The sequence below is a fragment of the Lynx rufus genome, unplaced genomic scaffold, assembly GCF_022079265.1.
Source record: "Lynx rufus isolate CCGP_SWC_20201006 ecotype Redwood Valley unplaced genomic scaffold, mLynRuf1.p SCAF_3, whole genome shotgun sequence".
NCBI lineage: Eukaryota > Metazoa > Chordata > Mammalia > Carnivora > Felidae > Lynx > Lynx rufus.
In genome coordinates this window covers 93,242,144-93,265,554 of record NW_025814845.1, presented here as the reverse complement: position 1 = coordinate 93,265,554, position 23,411 = coordinate 93,242,144, and the positions used below count along the sequence as shown (strand labels likewise).

Genomic DNA, 23,411 nt, shown 5'->3' with positions numbered 1-23,411 from the left:
TTCAGCTGGTTAAGCACTGGACTTCAGCTCAGGTCATGATCTTGCCATTAGTGAGTTGGAGCCTGCTTCAGATTCTGTTTCCCTCCCTCTCTGCCCCTCCCCTGCTTGTGCTCTCTCTCAAAATTAAGTAAATACTAAAAACAAATTTCTTTAATGTACAAAAGCATCTTCTAATTAAAAATGATTTTTTTTATTTTTAGGAAAGATCTAGTATATTGTTTAAATATACAGTGCTATAACTCAATTTAGAAGCAGTGAGAAAAATATAACAAAGGAAAAACAAGAATCAAAGTAAAATGAAGTCAGCAATGAAGCAAATTCACAAAATAAATGCTGTTAAGGCTTATCTATTTGATAATAGTGGGCTGCTGATAAAAACTCCCAGAGAAAATCATAATTACACAACTCAGATTCCAAAAGATAAGTACCTACTGTTTAGAGGAAACACAACACTGGATTTCTCCTTAGATCAGAAAGTACTGCCCTGGTTATTTATGAAGAGGATGATGAGCAAAGGATTGATTGCAATGTCCCTAAGTGCATCCTTACTGAAATAAACAGAATACCTGAATATAGGCTAATGACTTTCACCAAATGGAAATTATGGGGAACTAAAAATATTCATGTGTAGTTCTGATAAATTAGCAGTATATTTGAAAGTTCCTTGAGTAGGAAGTATCCTTGCCTGGAATTACTGGGCCAGCCTTAGGTTTTAGGAGAGTCCATGAATCCCTAAAATTATGGCAATATTTCATATGTGAATTCATATTTGTAATCTCCTTAGGTATTCAAACTGTTTTCATTAGAAAATTAAAGCAAAACAAAGCAAAAAAATCCAGCAAAAACTCCATAAAAATCCTTTGTTCCATAACACTGGATGCATATTCTATGAGAAATTCTCTTATAAAGTTTCTTTTTTAGGGGCGCTGGGTGGCTCAGTCGGTTGAGCAACCAACTTGGGCTCAGGTCATGATCTCACAGCTCGTGAGTTCGAGCCCTGCATCGGGCTCTGTGCTGACAGCTCAGACTGGAGCCTGCTTCAGATTCTGTGTCTCCCTCTCTCTCTGCCCCTAACCCACTCATATTCTGTCTCTGTCTCTTTCAAAAATAAATAAACATTAAAAAAAGTTTATTTTTTATTCTACTATAGATATTGTGTAACACTGACTTTAAGATTAAGGACTCTGGAAAATACTTAGAGAACAACTTTTTTATGCTGGAAATAAAATGCAGAACTTTGTGGCTAAACAGTCAGAGGGACTTGGGCTAGCATCCTTTACAAAGGATAGGTGTCTCCTGAGAGGTCACCTCACCTCAGCTTGAAGCTAAATGCAACTAGAAATATCTCCCAGGATTTGAATAAATTCTTATGTCAGAAGTATACATCATCTCTAAAACCTGGATTTGTGCACATCAATTTGATCATTATTGGTCACTGCAAATTTGAGGATAGATTCACGGTTCAGGGCCAAAAACTGCCAAAAGTGGCTTGTGTCACAAACCTAATTACACAGAAAAGGATAAAAAGACTTTAACAACTATTCATCCTTATTCCCATGGTAGATTTCTAACAAGCATCTATAGAAAATATTCAGGTTGTTGTCTTATATGAGCTACTCTTTTATATACCTAAAATCTTTAAAAGTTTTCAGTAGTAAAGCCTTAAAATTTGTTTGTTTATATAAAAATATATAATTATTATGGAGATTATCATTTGGCTTGTATCTTACATTGTTTAAACCCAAACTCATTTACAGATACCAATTAATTTTTTGCAGGAATCAAATTTCCTTTTTCATCTACAATTTAGTAGATGTATAGTATTAGATTTAAAAATCAAGAAGCTCCAGCAAGGCATTTTTAGCCTATCTCTTAATCTCATAATGGTATTCTTTTCTAAATAACCTAGGATAATTAAATATTTTTTTTAAAGCTAACAGCTAACTAATTCATTCAGCAATGACGTTAAGTCTCAGAAATACCAGAACTATTTTAAAATTTCTTAAGTCAGGGTGCTTCCCTTGACTATTTTCTCTTTTTACTTTATCAGATGTAAAATATTATTTAAATTCACTTTAGTTTTAAGGAGTAATCAGCCATCCTACTCATCTCTGAGGAAAAATACATTGAAAGCTATAAAAATCTTGAAAAAAAGTAATAGAATCATACTATCCATCAATGGATGACATATAACTCAATGCTAATACTGTAAAGATGAGAAGAAACAATTAAAATTTTATTGAAATCAATATATAGACCAAATTATTACCTAAAGGGGTGGTGGAATATTTCTGATATGCCATTGTATAAAATGAAACAACTTAAAAAAAAAACCTTTTAATGTTTATTTTTGAAAGAAGGAGATCTAAAATTTAGATCTACAGAATCCATAATTATAATTTATATTATAATCATAATTTATAGATATAACAACAGACCCAAGGAGAGGGTAAGCCATTTCTATTAGATTTTAAGATAGGATTTAGGATGGGATCTAATTATCTCAGTTAAATTATGTTGTCTATTTATATATATTTAGATCCAATAGTAAAAGTGTAATTCCTAAATTAGTTTGTATTTGGATGGTAAATGGCTAAAATGGCATAAGCCACTGATGATGGCGGTAAGAAAAATATTAAGAAACATATTTATAAAATGGTGCTTTTTATTCTCCCTCTGTTATCTTTGCCTAATTATTGCCTGCTTTTTATTAATGGAAATTGGCAGCAACATTCTACACTGCTGACGTTGATTCTGATAGAATAATAACCACAGAGGGAAAATTCCCTGCTGAGGTGATGGAAACACATACAGATTGTCTAGGCTTTCTACTACTCTTTTACTAGGCTCTTTTACTACTTCCCATTCCAGACCTCCAAGTTGGGATTTATTTCTCTCTACAGCTTACAGATGAAACTGTGATCAGAAACTTTGCCTGATAATGAGCAAAAACATTATTTGGCAATTGAGACTTTCAGATTGGATTCAGAAACAGAATCCACTAATATGTTCTGTACAAGTAATCTAATTAAAACTACCCAAACATGGTGAAAATAAAAGGATGGAAAGATATATACCAGGTAAACATAACTAAAAAGAAATCTAGGGAAACAGTACCAATATCTGAGAAAAAAAAAAACTTTAATAGAAAAAGATAATGATAAAGGTATTGTTCCTGTAAAAGAGGATAATGGAACAAGGTGACATATCTATCATAAACATATGCCCATGTAATAATATGAACTCTAAATATATCAAAGCAATAGCTAAACAGCAGGAAGACAGGTATAAATCAACATTACAGTTGTTGGTTTTTGGAACACCTGTCTCAGAAACTGACAGAATAGGTGGGCCAAAAATAAACATAGATATTAAAGACTTAAAGAACATAATGAAAAATTTTGAGTTCGTATGCATCTGTATCTGTCATCGATCTGTCTACCCTGCTTTACTCAACAGACATTAAATACAGATTGTTTCCTAGAACACATAGAGCATTAAAAAAAAATACATAATGTATCAGGCCATAAAATAAGTTTAAATAAATTCCAGAGAGACAATATTTTATAGACCTTTTTGTTTTACCAAAATGAAGTAATATTAGAAATAAAAAAGAAAAGCTAAGAAAAACCTGTTTGTTTCTAAGCTAAATAACATGTTGCTTAGTAGTTTTTGGCAAGGCTAGAAAATTGTAAAGGAAATGTAAATATATTTAAATCTTGATAAAGCAAAAATTATAGATACATAGATAAGTAGGTGTAGTATGCCTACTACTATAGGTACACTATCATTACAGAAAAAGATACATGAAGTTAGTATTTTTAGGAAACAGCTAAAGCCATACTTTTAAGAATACTGACATGCTTAAATACTTTTATCAGGAGTTAAGAAAGACTAATGCACTAAATATTCAACTGAAGAAGTTGCAAATAGAATAAAAAAGTGAATTCAAGGAAAGAAGAGGGTGGGAAATAAAGACAAGGGCAGAAATAAATGAAATAAAAAATAGAGAATACTAACAAATTCAAAATCACATTCCTTAAAATAGGATTGATGGAGCTTAAAGTGGTCCCATCTCTTTTTTCATTGCTTGATGAATATGAAGCAATACCTGGCATTTTCCCAGCATAGTGTGTCTATCTCAGTAATTGACTTAAGACTCTATCTGTGCTAGTAAGAGGCAAGTGGAGGCATGCTGGGGATTTGGGGAAAGAGTTTTCTCATTCTCATTCACTTGGTTGCCAGAAATCAGTCTACTCTCCCAGTTTGGGATGATGTAGTATATAGAATGTGAACCCTAGAAGTACTACACCCAATTTTTTCTTTCCATTGGGAAATTGATTCTAGCAGAGAATGCTATATGATCACCAAAATCTGTTTCCTATTCCTCCCTGGAGCTATGACACATTTTCTACACCCTCTAACTTAAGGATATCACATATCCATGTGACTACATTCTGGTCACTGCAACATATACTGAAGTGTTTGTGTTGCTTCTGAGAAAAGTCATAAGAAGTAAGTATGCCTCCCCCATGTTTTCTTCTGACTGACTGTAGAGAACCCCGAGGATTTGGAAAAAAGTGGAACCACAAAATTCGGAGCAGTCTGGGTCCCCAAATGGCAATATAGAAGGCAGCTCAACCAGAAACACTCACATTAGATGATGATGTGAGCAAAAGTTAATTTTTATTGTGTAAAGCCACTAAGAAGTCAAGATTTATCTAACTGCAGCAGCTAACTAAATTACTTGCCTTGGAATTAAGCTGACACAAGGAAGATAGAAAAGATGGCAAAGCAACTAGGTCCCTGATGATATCTTTGAGCTGCTGAAGCACACAATTCCTGAAACTCAAATTATCCTGAAATCTTTCAGTAACAGGAACAAATAAATCCCCATTACTGCTTAAATAGTGTCAGTTGGATTTTCTGTTACTTTTAGCTGAAAGCTAATTTCATGAACAGTAAGACCAAAACCAATCAGTGAACAAAGGTTACAAGGCTAAGCCAAGCCACAAAGAGCAAGGCAAAGAGATATACTGAACAGAAGTGGGATGCAAAATGAGCTAGGTTCTAGCAATAAAGCAATATAGTCCATTTGACACTGAATTGTCAAGCTATGAATCCATGGATCTTTATATTTTTTATGCCCATGCGCTCAAATCATCTAATAGGTTGGGTTAGAACTGAACCTGAAGGTAGAGGTTAAGTAGCCCCAGGTACGGGGAGGCTATACCTGAATGGTGTAAGTAGGAAGCCACCTTCCTATTACACCAGAAATATAAATCAGAGACTGGCCGGCCTATAGCTAATAGACGTCTACTTCAAGTAACTGATAGTGATAGAATATCTTTTCTTTTTTTTTTTTTTTTTAAATTCAAGTTAGTTAACATATAGTGTAGCATTGGTTTCAGGAGTAGAATTTAATGACCCATCACTCACATATAAAATCTGTTCTGCTCTAGCAAAGGACTAACTTGTAGATTCCTGCCAGTCCACCTTCTTTATCTTTCCTACTTACCCTTTATATATCCTTTCTTGTGGTTGTGAATATTTCACTATCTCTGATATTCCATACATATTTTCTGATATATTTTATTTTTTCATTACTACAGTCTATATTTTACTACATAAGCCCTTTACAGTGTGTACGGCATATCATTGTTTCCACTATCATTTTGGCCTCTGGTAATATTACTTATGAGAAACTATGTCCCTGTAATACATCCTTTTAATTGTTAAAATGTAATGCTAATGTTATAGATGTATCTTTCATTAATAATTACTTGATTATTTCAAGTAATCCTTAAAGATAATGTTTTTTGCCTGTTCAAGGAGAATGGGTCAAAGGTAATGAAGATCATTGTATCAATAAACAACATAATTTAACTGAGATAATTAGATCACATTCTAAATCCTATCCTAAAACCTAATAGAAATGGCTTACTCTCTCCTTGGGTCTGTTGTTATATCTATAAATTATGATGAATTTTAGGGTTCTTAATTTTTTTAAAATTGTGTCATCTGTGACTCTAGTAGCTCAGCATGTCTTTATAATTGCAGCTGCAAGTGATCAAGATCGTATCATTCTATTATGGTTCTAAGGAAAAACTGGAAAGTATCCAAATGTAAACTTTCCACAGTTAATCATGAATAGAATGAGATAAAATTACTCCCAAGTCTGGAAAATACTTGAAGCTCACTAAAGCTGAATTTCACACACAATCATCTGAATTTGTTAAATGCAAGTGTAGAAATAGAAATAGCACAAACTACCTATAAGAAACTTAAAAGATTCATTTTGATGATATACCAGTGAGTGAATAGTTGTGTTTTCAGACCACTAGCAAATTAGCAGATATTAGGTATACTCTCTCCCTTTGGGCAACTTAAAACTCAATAGTTTTATTAAGTATTTAGTGTTCCTATTGGGGGAAAAATACTATATAATCAAGTGAAAAATTACACCAAACATAAAGTAAAATGAAATGTTTCAGAAAAAGCTCAGACTCTCTAGGAACCTGAAGAATTCATTTTCCTTACACAAATTATTTTTCTGTATCTGCAGAATCTGGACTCTGTAAATCCACTAGGTTAGCATGAATCAGATAATAATTCTACCTACTACCATGCAAAGAGATTAACTATAATTAGAAGAAAAACTTTAACACAGTGAAATGATTACATGATAGTAGTCAGAGTTTTCCAAATCATGTTGTGAAATAGACTATTGCTAAGAAACCATTTATATTACTTTTATAAATAATGGCAAAGAATATTTTGTTTTTTAGATTGGAGGACTAGTATCAGAGATGGATATCTAAACAAAATTTCAGTGGAAGAACAAGGTATTCTGGTGTACTACAATGGAGTTGACCAACTTGAATGAAACCTTGCTTAAAAGTTGTTAAAATAGGGGCTCCTGGATGGCTCAGTCGGTTAAGTGTCTGACTTCAGCTCAGGTCATAATCTCACGGTTTGTGAATAGGAGCCCATGTCTTCCAGCCCCTTGTCAGGCTGTGTGCTGACAGCTCAGAGCCTGGGGCCTGCATCAGATTCTGTGTGTCTCTCTCTCTGACCCTCCCCCACTCATATCTCTCTTTTTCTCAAAAATGAACATTAAAATTTTTTTTTAAGTTGTTAAAATAAAGGGGTTGGGGTGAAGGAAATCTTAAAAAAAATGTTAAATTTTTTTTAATGTTTATTTATTTTTGAGAGACAGAGAGACAGAGAGACAGACCACGAGCGGGGAAAGGGAAGAGAGAGAGAGGAAGACATAGAATCCAAGGCAGATTCCAGGCTCTGAGCTGTCAGCACAGAGCCTGATGCAGGGCTTGAACCCACAAACCACAAGATCATGACCTGAGCAAAATCTGATGCTTAACTGACTGAACCACCCAGGAGCCCCTTAAAAAAAGTAATCTGAAGTCACAAAGAACAGTCCACTATTCAGCTCAACCAAATACAGGAAAATACCATTTCATTTTGTATTAGTCTTTTTTTTTAATGTTTTTATTTATTTTTGAGAGAGAGAGAGAGAGAGAGAGAGAGAGAGAGAGAGAGACAGGCAGACAGACATCATGAGTAGGGAAGGGGCAGAGAGAGAGAGGGAGAAACAGAATCAGAAGCAGGCTCCAGGCTCCAAGCTGTCAGCACAGAGCCCTACGTGGGGCTTGAAACCACGAACTGTGAAATCATGACCTGAGCTGAAGTTGGATTTGTAACCAACTGAGCCACCCACGTGCCCCTATTTTTTATTATTCTTGAATTTCTAGCTAAAGGTTTTTAAAACTAAAAAAAAAAAAAAAAAAAAAAATTAGAATACTTTTCAAATAGCCTGAAAAATGGAATTTTGACAGAAAAAACTGGTCCTTAAACTAAATAAAACCTTGATCTACATGGATTCATGAGCTTGTATCAAACTAATACAAAGAGCAGAAGGCATTGTAAAACACACTGTATGTGACAAAACTGATTTCATTCTTACAGTTTTAGAGATTTAAAAATAAACTACAAAAAAAATCTACTAAGATTTGGGAATATTAGTGTATTACATTACTGAGTCCACAGTACCTTAATGAGATGGAGTATTTTTACATGTTTCAGAAGACCTCTATTATATCCATTATTTTCCTTAGACAATGATCTTACGGTTTGTGAACACTGCCTGGTCTAAGGAGTAGAAAAAAGTGATTATAAAGGTAGTTTCACAAAAAAGAGGAGGGATTCCACAGAAAACAGCCTTTTCTATTGAGAACCTGGTTAAATTGAATTCACGGCAGCTCTTTTCCCACTTTGAAAGAGAACATTTATTTTCCTGTAACTTGAGCTGGAGAAACAGCAAACTTCAGTATATTTTTCTTAGAAGGAAATAGTAGTTATTCCTATTTGGACTCCTGTTCTACTCTATCCTTTGAATGAAGGTACAAAGGACTGAATGTTTGCATCCCTCCAAAATTCCTATGTTAAAATCCTAATCCCAGGTTGCCTGGGTGGCTTAGTTGGTTAAGCATCCACCTCTTGATTTTGGCTCAGGTCATGATCCCAAGGTTGTGGGTGATATCAGCCCCTTCATCATGCTCTGGGCTGAGCATGGAGCCTGCTTAAGATTCTCTCTCTCTCCCCCTCTGCCCCTACCTCCACTCATGCACTCACCGTGTGTGCCTGCACTGTCTCTCTCTCAAATAAAACAAAACAACAACAACAACAAAATCCTAATCCCAATATAATGGTATTTGGAAATAGAGCCTGTGGTAGGGAACTAGGTTATAAAGGTGGAGCCCTCATGAATGAGATTAAAGCCCTTATAAGAGAAGGTCCGAGAGCTAGCTCTCTCTCTGCCATGTGAGGATACACTAAAATGTCAGTCTATAACTCAGACAAGGGCCCTCACCTGAGCACTGACACTCTGATCTCAAGCTTCAAGCCATAAGAAGTATGAAAAAAAATCTCTTATGTATAAGCTACCTGTACAGGTTTTTGTTACAACAGCCTGAGCTGACTAAGGCAAAAGGCTATCCAAAGCTGACCTGCTACTTATGAGGCCACAATGTTCTCCTGTTGAACATAATCCCACAGATGACCAACATCCAACAAGTCCACTCTGTGACCACAGCAAAGCAAGACACAGCCAAACCAGTTTATAATCATGTTTGAGCACAGATATATACTAGGTCACTGTGAAAACCTAAAAATGACCAAATACCCTCCCTTTCTCAGCTAACATGAGTGACTGTGACTTTTTGAATGTGAAACTAATTACAGCTTTAGCCTCATTCTTTTGGCTTTTGAGATGAAATTCATTAACATATCAGTGATATGGGGGGCACCGGGGTGGCTCAGTCCATTAAGTGTCAGACTCTTGATTTCAGCTCAGGTCATGATCTCATGGTTTGTGGGTTCCAGCCCTGAATCCGGCTCTGTGCTGACAGCGTGAAGTCTGCTTGAGATTCTATCTCACTCCCTCTCTCTGTCTCTCTGCCCCTCCCCTGCTCATGAACGCACACATGCACGCACGCTCTCTCTAAATAAATGTTAGAAAGTTAAAAAAAAAAAAAGATATCCAATCATAGAATTACTTCTTCCTGACTGTCTGAACCCTCCCCTAAATCACCTACCATAAGCCCAAATACTATAAAAAGTCCTTCCTATTACTTTCTTACTGAGGCACCCCATGGTTCTCATGGTATGTCTCCTGTGCTGTAGCAAACATAAATAAACCCACATTTGACTACAGTTGTGTTACAGGTAGTCTTTGACCAATGGACACCAACTTTATGCCATTAGTTTCAGTAATGTAGCATATTTCATTTTTTAAGGATAATATAGCCTGGTTAATTGTGTACAATCTAAAACGTTTGAAACCCAGGAAACATGCAGATTCAAGAAGTCCCAATCTCTAAAGGCTGTAATTACCTGGTTTACTTTTCCATTTAGCATTTACTATATCTCTGGCCCATATAAACTGTATGGGCTCATACATATATGTTACAAACATATAAACTGTTCTTTGAGCCACTAATAGGCACCCTTCTCTCTGAGCATTAGATAGCATTTTTTTTTTATTAAGAGGTATATTTTGGATTTGCATCAATTAACAAGTAAAGCACAGCTATAGAGAATGGAAAATGATCAAGAATTCCTTCATTGTGCCACTTTAAAATATGCATATACTCAAGCACAAGAACTACTTTAAGATATTTTACATACTCAACTGGGGTCCAGAGTCTGATGATAAACAAATGTAACTATTCACATTCTGTTGCAAATCTTTAATAAAGTCTTGATTAATATTAAGCAAGTTAATAGCATAGAAATCAAGTAATGTTTTCATACCTTTTGATGGTATTAACTCTAAACAACATAGGGAGCTCAAATCCTGCCCTGACAATCACTCATGATCAATCCATCTGATTTCCAAATAGTTATTCACAAAGAACAAGAGCTGAATGGGGATCTATAGAATTAATATTCTGAGGATCATACTGTGGAAAATACTGGCAAGTTACAGTTGCAAGATTAAAAAATCTCTTTTATACCAAAAGGTCCAGCAATGATTTGTTTTCATCTTTTTCCATGTTCTCATAATGTCCTATACTATTAATAGCAACAAGTTTGAGACGTGCCTTTATATACTTTGTAAATATGAAGAGCTGGTTCTGGAGTCTTTCTTTGTTTCTCTGTTTACAATGTGTGTATTATGTTTGCTAGAGCTGCCATAACAAAATATCACAGACTGGGTGACTTAAACAAAAGTAATGTATTTCTCATAGTTCTAGAAGTTAGAATTCCAAGATCAAGGTGTAGGCAGGTTGATTTCTTTTGAGGTCTCTCTCCTTGGCTTGCAGATGGCCACCTTCTTGCTATGTCCTTATATGGTCTTTCCTCTAGGTGCATGCCCTTGGTGTCTCTCTGTGTCCAAGTTTCCTCTTCTTACAAAGACACCAGTCAGATTTCATTAGGGCCCACCTATGTGACCTCATTTAATTTTAATTACCTCTTTAAAGGCCCTAATTCCAAATACAGTCATATTCTTAGGCATTGGGGGTTATATCTTTGTCATATGAATTTGGTGGTGGGGGTGGGGGAGTACATAATCTTCCTGTAACAATGTGTAATGTACTCCCTCTCCCAGCCCATCCCCTGGTTACTTTTATGTTTTCTCCTCATCGTTGATTTTCAGAAATTTGTATAATGGACTTTGGTGTGGTTTTCTTTGTGTTGTGCCTTTCTTGGGCTTTATTGTGCTTCTTGGATATGTGGTTTTGTAATTTTTATAAAATTCAGAATATTTGTGGCCATTTTTACCTTTAAAAATATTTTAGGTCCTCCCTTTACTTCAAGGAGTTCAATTGTACGTATTCTAGGCTTTTGTATCTCTGTAAATTATCTATTTGAGTATTTTGTCCCTTTTTCTAGCGTTTATATTTAGCCTTTTTAGCATCAATTTTCTCAAGTTTATTGTTAATAATATTAGTCCTTTTCTATGACATGTATTGCATATATTTCTTCCCAGTTTATCATTTGTCTTTTGAATTTTTTTGTTGTTGTTTGGAGTTGCAGAGGGCATGCAGAGGTATTTTTTTAAAGGTGGTTGAATTTACCTATCTTTTCTTCCTTTGCTTCTGATTTTGCATAATACAAAGATATTCCTTATATCCAGAATATAAAGGCATTTGCATGTTTTCTTCCAGTGCATCTGTATTAGTTTTCTGGTTTATTTGCAGTTCATTTTTTTAAACACTGTGAAGTAGAGTTTCAAGCTTAATCTTTTTCCCACTGACTATCATTTTTCCCAACAGTTTTTTAACACTGTCTAAAGTTCCATATTTATCATATACTAAATTTCCATGTAATGTGAGTGTATGTCTAACTTTGATATTCTTTTCCTTTAGTCTTCTGTTTATTAATGGGTCAGTATCACACTGCTTTAAGTATGGGAAAATTGTAGTACATTTAAATAACTATAAATATAACCAACTGCAATTGGTCTTCTGCTTCAGGATTTTATAAATAAATATTGTATCTTTATTATCCAAATGTACGGTAGAGTTAACGTGTCTAGTTCTAGGTAAAAAATAACCTGGTGGCATTTTTATTGAGATCAGACATTTATAAATTATAAATTATCTAAAGCAGATAATTATGCAGGGCATATTTATAATGTTGAATTAGAACAACAGATTTTTTTTTCATTTGATGTAGGCCACTTTTCGTTTTTCATGAGGGTTTTAAAGTTTTCCTCATATAGGTTTCATATATTTCTTAAGTTTATTCATAAGTAGTAAATCTTTTATTTTGCAGCTTTTGTAAATATGGTTTTCTTTTCCATTATATCTTCTCATTATTGTTGTATATTCATGGACTATTGGTTTTGTATGTTAACTTTTTTTTCTGCTATTGTACTTACTTCACTTATTGTTTGAGTTCACAGTTTCATTGGTAGATATTGGGAGGTATAATCTGAATGAGTGTTCTGGAAGATAAGCACAGAAAGCATAGTGTTAGTAGACACGAGAATGTATATTACTTCTTTTTCTGGATCCAGTACCAGATGATAGGTCTAGAATCATAAAACACTAGCTAAGATTGATATTACTTGTGAAAGCACAGTGGGCTGAACTATAAATACAAGGCAGTTACTATGCCTCTCTCTTCCAAGATTTCAGATATTCTCTGCCTAAAAGAAGAGATATTTATAGACGTATTCATATTGTTTTGCCTTGCCAGGGCCATTGCCTTTACAGAGACCCATGAGTCCTGAAGAAACTATCAAATTATTATGAGTATTCATCTGTACTCATCTCAATCTTCAAGGGATAAGGATAGCCTGGGCAGAGACTTCTTTGAGAAATAAAAATAACCTGAGTAAGATGCAATTAACACACAGAAACACAATTCGATGAGCAATGAGCCAACCAAGAGGTAGAGCCTAAAAGAAATTGTGGTTTATATACACAATGGAATACTACGTGGCAATGAGAAAGAATGAAATATGGCCTTTTGTAGCAACGTGGATGGAACTGGAGAGTGTGATGCTAAGTGAAATAAGCCATACAGAGAAAGACAGATACCATATGGTTTCACTCTTATGTGGATCATGAGAAACTTAACAGAAACCCATGGGGGAGGGGAAGGAAAAAAAAAAAAAAGAAAGAGGTTAGAGTGGGAGAGAGCCAAAGCATAGGAGACTGTTAAAAACTGAGAACAAACTGAGGGTTGATGGGGGGTGGGAGGGAGGGGAGGGTGGGTGATGGGTACTGAGGAGGGCACCTTTTGGGATGAGCACTGGGTGTTGTATGGAAACCAATTTGACAATAAATTTTTTTTTTTAAATTTTTTTTTCAACATTTTTATTTATTTTTGGGACACAGAGAGACAAAGCATGAACGGGGGAGGGGCAGAGAGAGAGGGAGACACAGAATTGGAAACAGGCTCCAGGCTCTGAGCCATCAGCCCAGAGCCCGACGCGGGGCTCGAACTCACGGACCGCGAGATCGTGACCTGGCTGAAGTCGGATGCTTAACCGACTGCGCCACCCAGGCGCCCCAACAATAAATTTCATATATTGAAAAAAAAAAAAAAAGAATGCTTCCAGGATGATGCTTCACCACAACCCCCCTCTGTATAAGGTCCAATCTGGAGTAGAGAGAGGAAAAGCAATATGGCGAGAGATATCTATATGCAAGGCAGTTGTGCTGTTTGCTCCAGGCATCTCTCTACCCTCTGACTGCTGGGTCACTAACCTTGGATGGCTCTCCTCAGGGCATGTATAGGATTAGGGAGGAAGTCCAGCTCACCTGTCAGTAAGCAGTGATTCATTTTGGCTGGTGCAATAGTATTTGTTCCCCCATTGTTCTGTAGGTTGCATAGTATTGATCACATGTGACATATATCTTACCAATACAGATTCAGTGATGATTATTGGCAGATTAATTCTTGCTGCAAAAAAATAGCAAAAGAAAACGAAACGAGATGTAACCAACGTCAAAGCTACAACAGTGTCTTTTGTCCTATTTTCTATCCTTGGTTTTGGATGCCTTCTTCTACCAAATGGTAGAAATGGGAAGGAAGAAAGGTAGGGAAAGAGAGAAGGGAAGGGTAGAAAAAAGACCAGACCAATGACTAAACCCTGGAACTGACATAACTGATTATTCACCCTCTCTACCACCCATTTTCATTTATTAAAAAACATTAATGAAAAAATTAAGTGAAATAATGAAAAAGGAGCTCACTACACAGGTTATAGCTATAAAGCAAAGCTGATGTATTTTTCCAAGTAAATAAGACATTAATGGAATAATCTCATCTTTACATTCTTCTCCACAATCTTTGAAGATTGTTGAACTTTATTTTTGAAGAAAATGAATCTTAATATAATAATATGTAACCTAGCATTTACTACTTATATTTAATTTTTTTTTATTTGAGTATAGTTAACACACAATGTTCATTAGTTTCAGGTGTACAACATAGTTCAACTTCTCCATACATTATGATATGCTCACCACAAGTGTGACTACTACCTGTCAGCATACAACCCTATTACAATATCATTGACTATGTTTCTTATGCTATGGCTTTTATTCTCATGACTTATTTATTCCATAACTGGAAGCCTGTACCTCTCATTCCTTTTGCCCATTTTGCCTGCATCCCCCACTCTCTTCTCCTCTGGCAACTATCAGTTTGTTCTATTTATAGGTCTGATTCTGCTTTTTGTGTGTTTGTTTATTCATTTGTTTTGTTTTTTAGATTCCACATGAGTCAAATCATATGGTATTTTTCTTTCTGAGTCTGATTTATTTCAGTTAGCATAATACACCCCTATTTATTCCAGAAACAGAAGAGCCCATGATACTAAGCTCTTTAAATCAATGTTTAACTCTCAGATGATTATGTTTAAAGCAAATATATCACTTAATATAAAACAGTAATTCAAACTTAATGTCCCTCATTTTCCAACACACACTCTTTTTAAAATGAGTAACAGCCCAAGAATTTCAGAAACATGATTCTTCATGAATCTAAGTCAGGAAGTGCCTGAAAATCTGTGTGTGGTTTTGATACATATTTATGTCTATTATATATGCAGCTTAAATCAGATATTTCCTGATTACATTGTATCTGCTTCACTTAGCTTGGTTTTATGCTTGTTACACAAACATATTTTAAAATTAACACTTTATAAAACTCCAGGATGCAATTCTAACTAACGATTTGGCTATGTGTGGTTTTGTACAAATTCCAGTAAATTTTCTGCTTGAGTCCTAATAAACATCAACATAAGAATGAAACCATATTACAACACATCATAGTACAAAACAATTTCTGCTGGTGATAAATAGCATGCCATCCCTGGAAAATGTTTAGCACACTATTGTGCAGTGTGACCTTCCTCTAAGATCAGTCAGAAACAGCTGGTCTACCTGATTCCCAGTGTAAGCATTCTATTAAGGCAATGCAAACTCTCCTTAGATTACACCTAATACTTGGCAAGATATCAGAAGAGGGGGTGAGAGAAGACAAACACTCAGTAATCAAGATAAATAATACATTTCTTAAAATTCAAATTATTTTTTAATGTGAAAAACAAACGTCAAAATTTTAAATGAAGACAAGATCCAACTGAAGTTGCAGGACCCTATCTCACTCAACTCACCCTACTCCAAGTTCTGGTTTCAATACAACGTTACTTACAAAATGGATAGCCCATAGGTCATAGATTGTCAACTGATTTTTTAAAATATTATTTATCTTGATAAATGTGTGTTTTGGTGCTCCCTTAAATAATGCATCCAAGATGAGTGCCTCACTCACCTCTCTCTAGATTTAAGTATACAACCAGCCCTTATGTATACATGTGTCAAGACCTATTAAACTGTATACTTTAAATATATGCATTGATTTGACATAAAGTATAGCTCAAAGGAATTGTTAAAAATAAAATTAAAAAACTCTTCAGTTGTGAAGCTGTAGATATTCTTGTTTACTGTCACCAATTCACTAATCTATTCACAGGGCATAGATTATACTGGCTTGAGGATAATGTATTTCCTTTATTTCCATGTTCTTCTGTGTACAGATGTAGATATGGTAGAGTATACAGTGAAGAGATTTATGATTACTTCCTGACAATGCAGTTGCATACTAGTTGGAATTAGTGTCTGTGTGAGTTATAGAAAAATAGAAGCAGTTTAAGTAAGGTAAAGTTTGTTTCCTTTTCTCCTCTCTTTCTGAGATACAACCTTCATTCTTTTGGCCTAAGTGAGTGCCTATAAGCTCCTGTAGTAAAATAGGAAAAAATAAAGAAGAGGGCAAAGGAGACATTCCAGCTGTCTCTTTGGGAAAGTTTTTGGAAGCTATCATAATATACTTCAGTTTTCATCCCTTCCAAAGACTGGAGTCATATGACACATAACTTAGCTACAAGGAGCCCCAGAAATTATTCTGAGTGACCATAAGCACATGTAAACATTTTATCATTGTGGAATTGGGACTTTCCTTTCTCACCTCTAAAAAAAGGAGATTTGTTTCATGACCTTGATGTTATCCCAAGATTTAATATTATGTGTTTTAACTCAATCAGAAACAAAAGTACATTAAAGATGATGGAGCAGCATGGAGACCCTGAGCTTATCTCGTCCCTGAAGCGCAGCTAGATCAGCACCAAATCATTTTGAACACCTAGGAAACTGATCTAAGGATTAACACAACAATCTGCATTACCTGAGCCACAGAACACAGCAGGTACATGGTAGGGAGAGGTGAACTGGGGAAGAGAAAAGTGGCGGAGGGCAGGGAGCCATTTTCACAGAGAGAAGACAGAGAGAGAAAGGGAAAGGGGAAGAGTGTTGTACTGCAATCATGTAAGAAAAGCAGTCCTCCCTAAAGTAGCTGGAGAGAAAGATAGAGAAAGAGTGAAAACACTCTCAGTGGACTAACAAGAAATCTGCTCCCCAAAACCATTGACAGGGAGAAGGCAAAGGAAAGAAAAGCAGAAGTGAACTACTGGAACCTCATCAAGATAAAAAGCTTTCCCCCTAAGGTCAGGAACAAGACAGGGATGTCCACTCTCACCACAGTTATTCAACATAGTATTGGAAGTCTTAGCCTCAGCAATCAGACAACACAAAGAAATAAAAGACATCCAAATCGGCCAGGAGGAGGTCAAACTTTCACTCTTCGCAGATGACATGATACTCTATATGGAAAACCCAAAAGATTCCACCAAAAAACTTCCACCAAAGAATTCCACCAAAGAATTGATTCTTCCACCAAAGAATTCCACCAAAGAATTTGATTCCACCAAAGAATTGATTCATGAATTCAGCAAAGTTGCAGGATATAAAATCAACGCACAGGAATTGGTTGCATTCCTACACACCAACAATGAAGTGACAGAAAGAGAAATCAAGGAATCGATCCCATTTACAGTTGCACAAAAAACCCATAAAATACCTAGGAATAAATCTAACCAAAGAGGTGAAAAATCTATATGCTTAAAACTATAGAAACCTTATAAAAGAAATTGAAAACGACACACACACACACACACACAAGAAAGAAAAAGAAAAAGATTCCACGCTCCTGGATAGGAAGAACAAATATTGTTAAAATGTTGATACCACCCAAAGCAATCTACATATTCAATGCAATCCCTATCAAAATAACACCAGCATTCTTCACAGAGCTAGAACAAATAATCCTAAAATGTGTATGGAACCAGAAAAGACCATGAATAACCAAAGCAATCTTGAAAAAGAAAACCAAAGCAGGAGGCATCATAATCCCAGACTTCAAGCTACACTACAAAGCTGTAACCATCAAGACAGTATGGTACTGGCACAAGAACAGACACTCAGATCAATGGAACAGAATAGAGAACCCAGAAATGGACCCACAAACGTATGGCCAACTAATCTTTGACAAAGCAGGAAAGAATATCCAATGGAATAAAGACAGTCTCTTCTGCAAGTGGTGCTGGAAAACTGGACAGCGACATGCAGAAGAATGAACCTGGACCACTTTCTTACGCCATACACAAAAATAAACTCAAAATGGATGAAAGATCTCAATGTAAGACAGGAAGCCATCAAAATCCTCTAGGAGAAAGCAGGCAAAAACCTCTTTGATCTTGCCCGCAGCAACTTCTTACTCACGTCTCCGGAGGCAAGGGAAACAAAAGCAAAAATGAACTACTGGGACCTCATCAAAATAAAAAGCTTCTGCACAGCAAAGGAAACAATCAGCAAAACTAAAAGGCAACCAACAGAATGGGAGAAGATATTTGCAAATTAACTATCAATATAAAGGGTTAGTATCAAAAATCTATAAAGAACATACCAAACTCAACACCCAGAAAACAAATAATCCAGTGAAGAAATAGGCAAAATACAAGAATAGACACTTTTTCAAAGAAGACATCCAGATGGCTAACAGACACAGAAAGAGATGCTCAACATCACTCATCATCAGGGAAATACAAATCAAAACCATGAGTTACCATCTCACACCTGTCAGAATGGCTAAAATTGACAACTCAGGCAACAAGAGATGTTGGCAAGGATGCTGAGAAAGAGGAACGCTTTGCACTTTTAGTTGGAATGCAAACTGGTTCAGCCACTCTGGAAAACAGTATGGAGGTTCCTCAAAAAATTAAAAATAGAACTTCCCTACGACCCAGCAATTGTACTACTAGGTATTTATCCAAAGGATATGAAAATGCTGATTCAAAGGGGCATAAGCACCCCAATGTTCAAAGCAGCACTATCGACAATCACCAAATTATGGAAAAGCCCAAATGTCCATTAACTGATGAATGAATGGATAAAGAAGCTGTGGTGTATATATATAATGGAATACTACCTGACAATGAAAACGAATGAGATCCTGCCACTTGCAACAACATGGATGGAACTAGAGTGTATTATGCTAAGTGAAATAAGTTAGAGCAAGACAAATATCATATGATTTCACTCTTATGGGGAATCGAAGAAACAAAACAGATGAACATAAGGAAAAGGAAGCAAAAACAATATAAAAACAGACAGGGAGACAAACCATAAGAGACTCTTAAATACAGAGAACAAACAGGGTTGCTGGTGGGGTTTTGGGTGGGGGGATAAGGGTAAAGGGTTGAGGGGCATTAAGGAAGACACTTGTTGGGATGAGCACTGGGTGTTATATGTAAGTGATGAATCACTCAATTCTATTCCTGAAATCATTATTACACTATATTTAACTAACTTGGATTTAAATTTAAATAGATAGATAGATAGATAGATAGGAAGGAAGGAAGGAAGGAAGGAAGGAAGGAAGGAAGGAAGGAAAGGAAAGGAAGGGAAAAGAAAAGAAAATAAAAGAAAAGAAAAGAAAAGGAAAGAAAAGAAAAGAAAAAAGAAAAGAAAAGAAAAAAGAAAGAAAAGGAAAGAGAGAAAACAAAAGGTTTAATTTGGGGGATACTAAGAATGAAAAAGGGTGATAGTAATAAAATTATACCTGACGGAAAATGGGCTCTCTGCTTTGAGTGCAATAATGCACAAAGAACATTTTGTTACCCTGGTTAAAATGCCTTTTTAAATCCATATTTACATATTCTAAACTGGATGTAAAAACTGAGGGAGCTATTTTAATAACCCTTGTTACTTACATTTGGAAACACTTTAAATTTCTCCCATGAATAAAGACAAACCTTTCTTTCCTTTCTCTCGATTAAAAACTATTTTAGGCTATCTAAAATGTGCATGTTCAATCAGACATTTTTTGTCATTTGGGAAAGATTTAGTGATGACTTATCTGTTCAAATTCATATTGTAAGACAACAACCAGTATTTAAAGATATCACCTGAAGATTTTAGAATTATTTAACCCGAAGTAGCTGACAAGAAATCATGGAAATGAAGATATTAATATATTTTTAAAAAAATTTTTCACGCTTATTTTTGAGAGAGAGAGAGAGAGAGAGCGAGAGAGAGCACATGAGTGGGGGAGGGGCAGAGGGGGAGAAAGAGACACAGGATCCAAAGCAGGCCCCAGGCTCTGAGCTGTCCGCACAGAGCCCAACACAAGGCTCAAACCCATGAGACATGAGATCATGACCTGAGCTGAAGTTAGACGCTTAACCGACTGAGCCACCCAGGTGTCCCGATATATTTTAAAAATAACTATAAAGATCTGTGACCAGTGAAATTTAATAAGCAGCAGGAAAGTTTAGGGTTTTAAGGAGACACTTGGGAATTGGACACATTTGGGTTAGAGCTTAAATGGTACATGTTTAAAACTTCATATTTTCCTGATGCCTCAGCATCCTCACAAATAGGCTGTGAGAACCCCACCTAAGTGACCAGGTGCAGCAGTGTAAGGTTGGTCCCTGCCGCACTTCCCCTTCTTGCCCTCCCCTGACTCTGACCTAGTGTTCAAATACATCAGTGAAATTCCCTCACCCTTTTGTTTGTATACTTCGCTCTGACCTCCAATATAGGTACTTGTCCACAGATCTTCACTCTCTCAGTTTCCCACCAGCTTCTCTGAGCCCCCACTCTCATCGTACTCCTCCTGTGTGGTCTCCTGCACAGCATGCAGGTACTTTCCTGCTCTAGGACAAATCTCTTTCATTTTCCTATGCCTCTCCATGGTGTTATTCCATGTTCACACCAGACTGATCATCAAAAAATGTCCACTTTAAGTAACATAATTACTGCTTATAACATAGAGTCCTTGATACAGCTCTTACTAGCTGTGAGACCTGGAGTAAGTGACTTAACCTCTCTGAGCCTCAGTTTTGTCATCTACAACAGAGGGTTGACACTATAATCTATACTATGAAGTTATGATGCTGCTTCAATATCATCATGCACAAGTGCTTAACTTGAAGCTTGGCACATGGGGGTTAGTCAATAAATGTAGTTGTTACTATTGCTAAAATAGGAGAGAACCAAAAAAAAAAAAAAAACAAGGAAAAGATAACAGAAAGACAAGAGGCTTATGATGAGGAAATTTGTCAATTTTTTACACTCAGGAATAATAGCATTTGTGAGGGAGCATTTGTGAGGGAGCTGGCATCATAAACAAATGACTTTGGGGAAAGCCATGATTTCTAGGTGCTGGGATAATGGTAAGGAATGCATGTGACGGTTCTCCTGAGTAAGTTCACCACACAGCTTTTGTCCCATGTGCCTCAAGCCCGGAAGCCGTTGGGAAACACCAAAACTCTCGTGACACTTTAACCAGGAAGCACCTCAGCTGCCTCACTGTGGAAATCACAAGGTAGATATGTTTGCCAACCACACTCTCACACACACTTAATCGTTACATCTGCAGCATGGCAGCAGGGGCTGTAATGTCTGTGGGTTTTACCTGCAGAGTGGATGACCATAAGCGTAGCATGCCATGAAACTCCTATGTTGCCTAGCTTCACAGAAAGAAAATACACATTTTGTATCTAGTGTGCAACAGTTTGAGGATAGAGTCAAGAGAACAAGGAAAAGGTGAAATATATCCATTGACTATTTTTGCAGTGCAATATACAGTAAATATCAATTACTTTGTATTTTTAAAAATTGACATATATAGTATAATACAACAAGGAGACAGAATAAACTAGGGAAGAAGGGCACAATTTCTGAAATGGATTAAATTAATAAAGGTATTATTGAGTCCTGAACGAAGTGCTGGAATAAATTAGGTACTCATAAGTTTATCTCTTAGTTAAAAATACCCACAATGGTCAATTTAATGGCCTAAGCTGTAGCAAACTGGTCTCTGATATTGTAGAAAAACCAAAATGTCATCAATAGTATGTGTAATGCTGTGTCTGTGCCACTTTCTTATGAACACTGGCTTAATTATAAAACTCTTACTTTTTTCTTTTTTTTAAAATTTTAAAATCAATGGAACCCAGGAAAGGACAAAAAAAAAAAAAAAAGAACATTAATTAATAGGGTCTCAGTGAGCATTATAGAAAGAGGGTATCATGCTGGTCTTTCCAATTACACAGTAGAAACTCAGCGAGTCATGTCCACAGTGCTCAATTCATAGCCATGTATAACACATTTCTCAGTGAGGATGAATCAGTCCAATTGGCCAGGTCTGCAATGATTCCTAATTTTAGTAAGAAGACCAAAGTTTTGACATGTGAACAATTTAGGATGTCCAAAATTCCCAGTGAAAGTCCACTGGTAAAACTTGAATTAAGGTGGCCCAATTATTTATATAATTAACAAATATTGAAGGAAATGACAATTATTATTAAGTCTTCCTAAAGAATTATGCTGTGGTTAACTGTTTTTTGTTTTTGTTTTTTTATTTGACAGACTGTTTTTAGGTGCAAAGTGATGGTAAAATACTACTGAGACTGATACTCCTCTCACACAATATTCACAAAAATGAGAATGCAAGAGCTGTGATGTGTTACCCAAAGAAACTCCAAAGTTTGATTTGCTGGCTGAATGTTATTTCTCTCTTATATATATATATACACACAGTATTGTATGTTTTTTTTGAAAATGGCTTTTATATTTACTAAACATTCAAAGCGTTTTTAAATAATTATTTTTAAAATATTGGGAATAATCTTAAAAATCTAGTTTTCATATGAAATAATCAGAGATTTTACATAAATTTGCCAATAGCAGTTCCTCATGAGCCTGCAGTGTTCACCTCTTTTGCTGCTTTCCATATTCATTGGCTAAAACAATATAAAGTCAACATGTTTACAGTAAGTCCTATCATTCTCACAAAAACATAGTGTCTATGAAATCAAAATGAAAAAAAAAATGAAACCTTTTTTTTAATAGTAGAGTGATTTATCTGTTGCCTAAATTTTAATAAGAGCAAGAAGCTAGAAAAAGCAGAAAAACAAACCTCTGCTATAATTTCCAAAAAGGAATCTGCCAGGAGGGGGCGGAGGAGGCTGGGTGGCTCAGTTAGTTGAGCATCTGACTCTTGGTTTCAGCTTAGGTCATGATCTCATGGTTTCCTGGGTTCAGGCCCCACATCAGGGTCTGAGCTGGCAGTGTGGTGCCTGCTTAGGTTTCTCTCCCTCCTTTTCTCTCCTCCCCTCCCCTCCTCATGCTGTCTCTGTCTCTCTCAAAATTAATAAACTTATAAAAATTTAAAAAAAAAGGAATCTGCCCTGCCAACACCTTGATTTGGGCCAGTGAAATCCATGTTGGATTTCAAGCCTATATGACTGTAAATAATATAATTGTGTTGCTTTAAGCCACTAAGTTCATGATAATTTATTAAAGTAGTATGTAGTAACAGCTACATGTAGCTGTAGTACTGTAGTTAACAGTAACTATTAAAGTAGATATGTAGTAACAGCAAATATAAGCAATATATAATATGTAGATACATCTATGGTAAATATAAGAAATAGAAATAATATAATATATATAATATATTATATTTAT

General features: G+C 35.7%; 1 pseudogene; it reads right to left on the bottom strand.

The window, feature by feature from the left end:
• Positions 1-20,631, bottom strand: part of LOC124521126 (nucleolar protein 10-like) — a 48,327-nt pseudogene extending 27,696 nt beyond the window's left edge.
• Between the last annotated feature and the right edge of the window lie 2,780 nt (positions 20,632-23,411).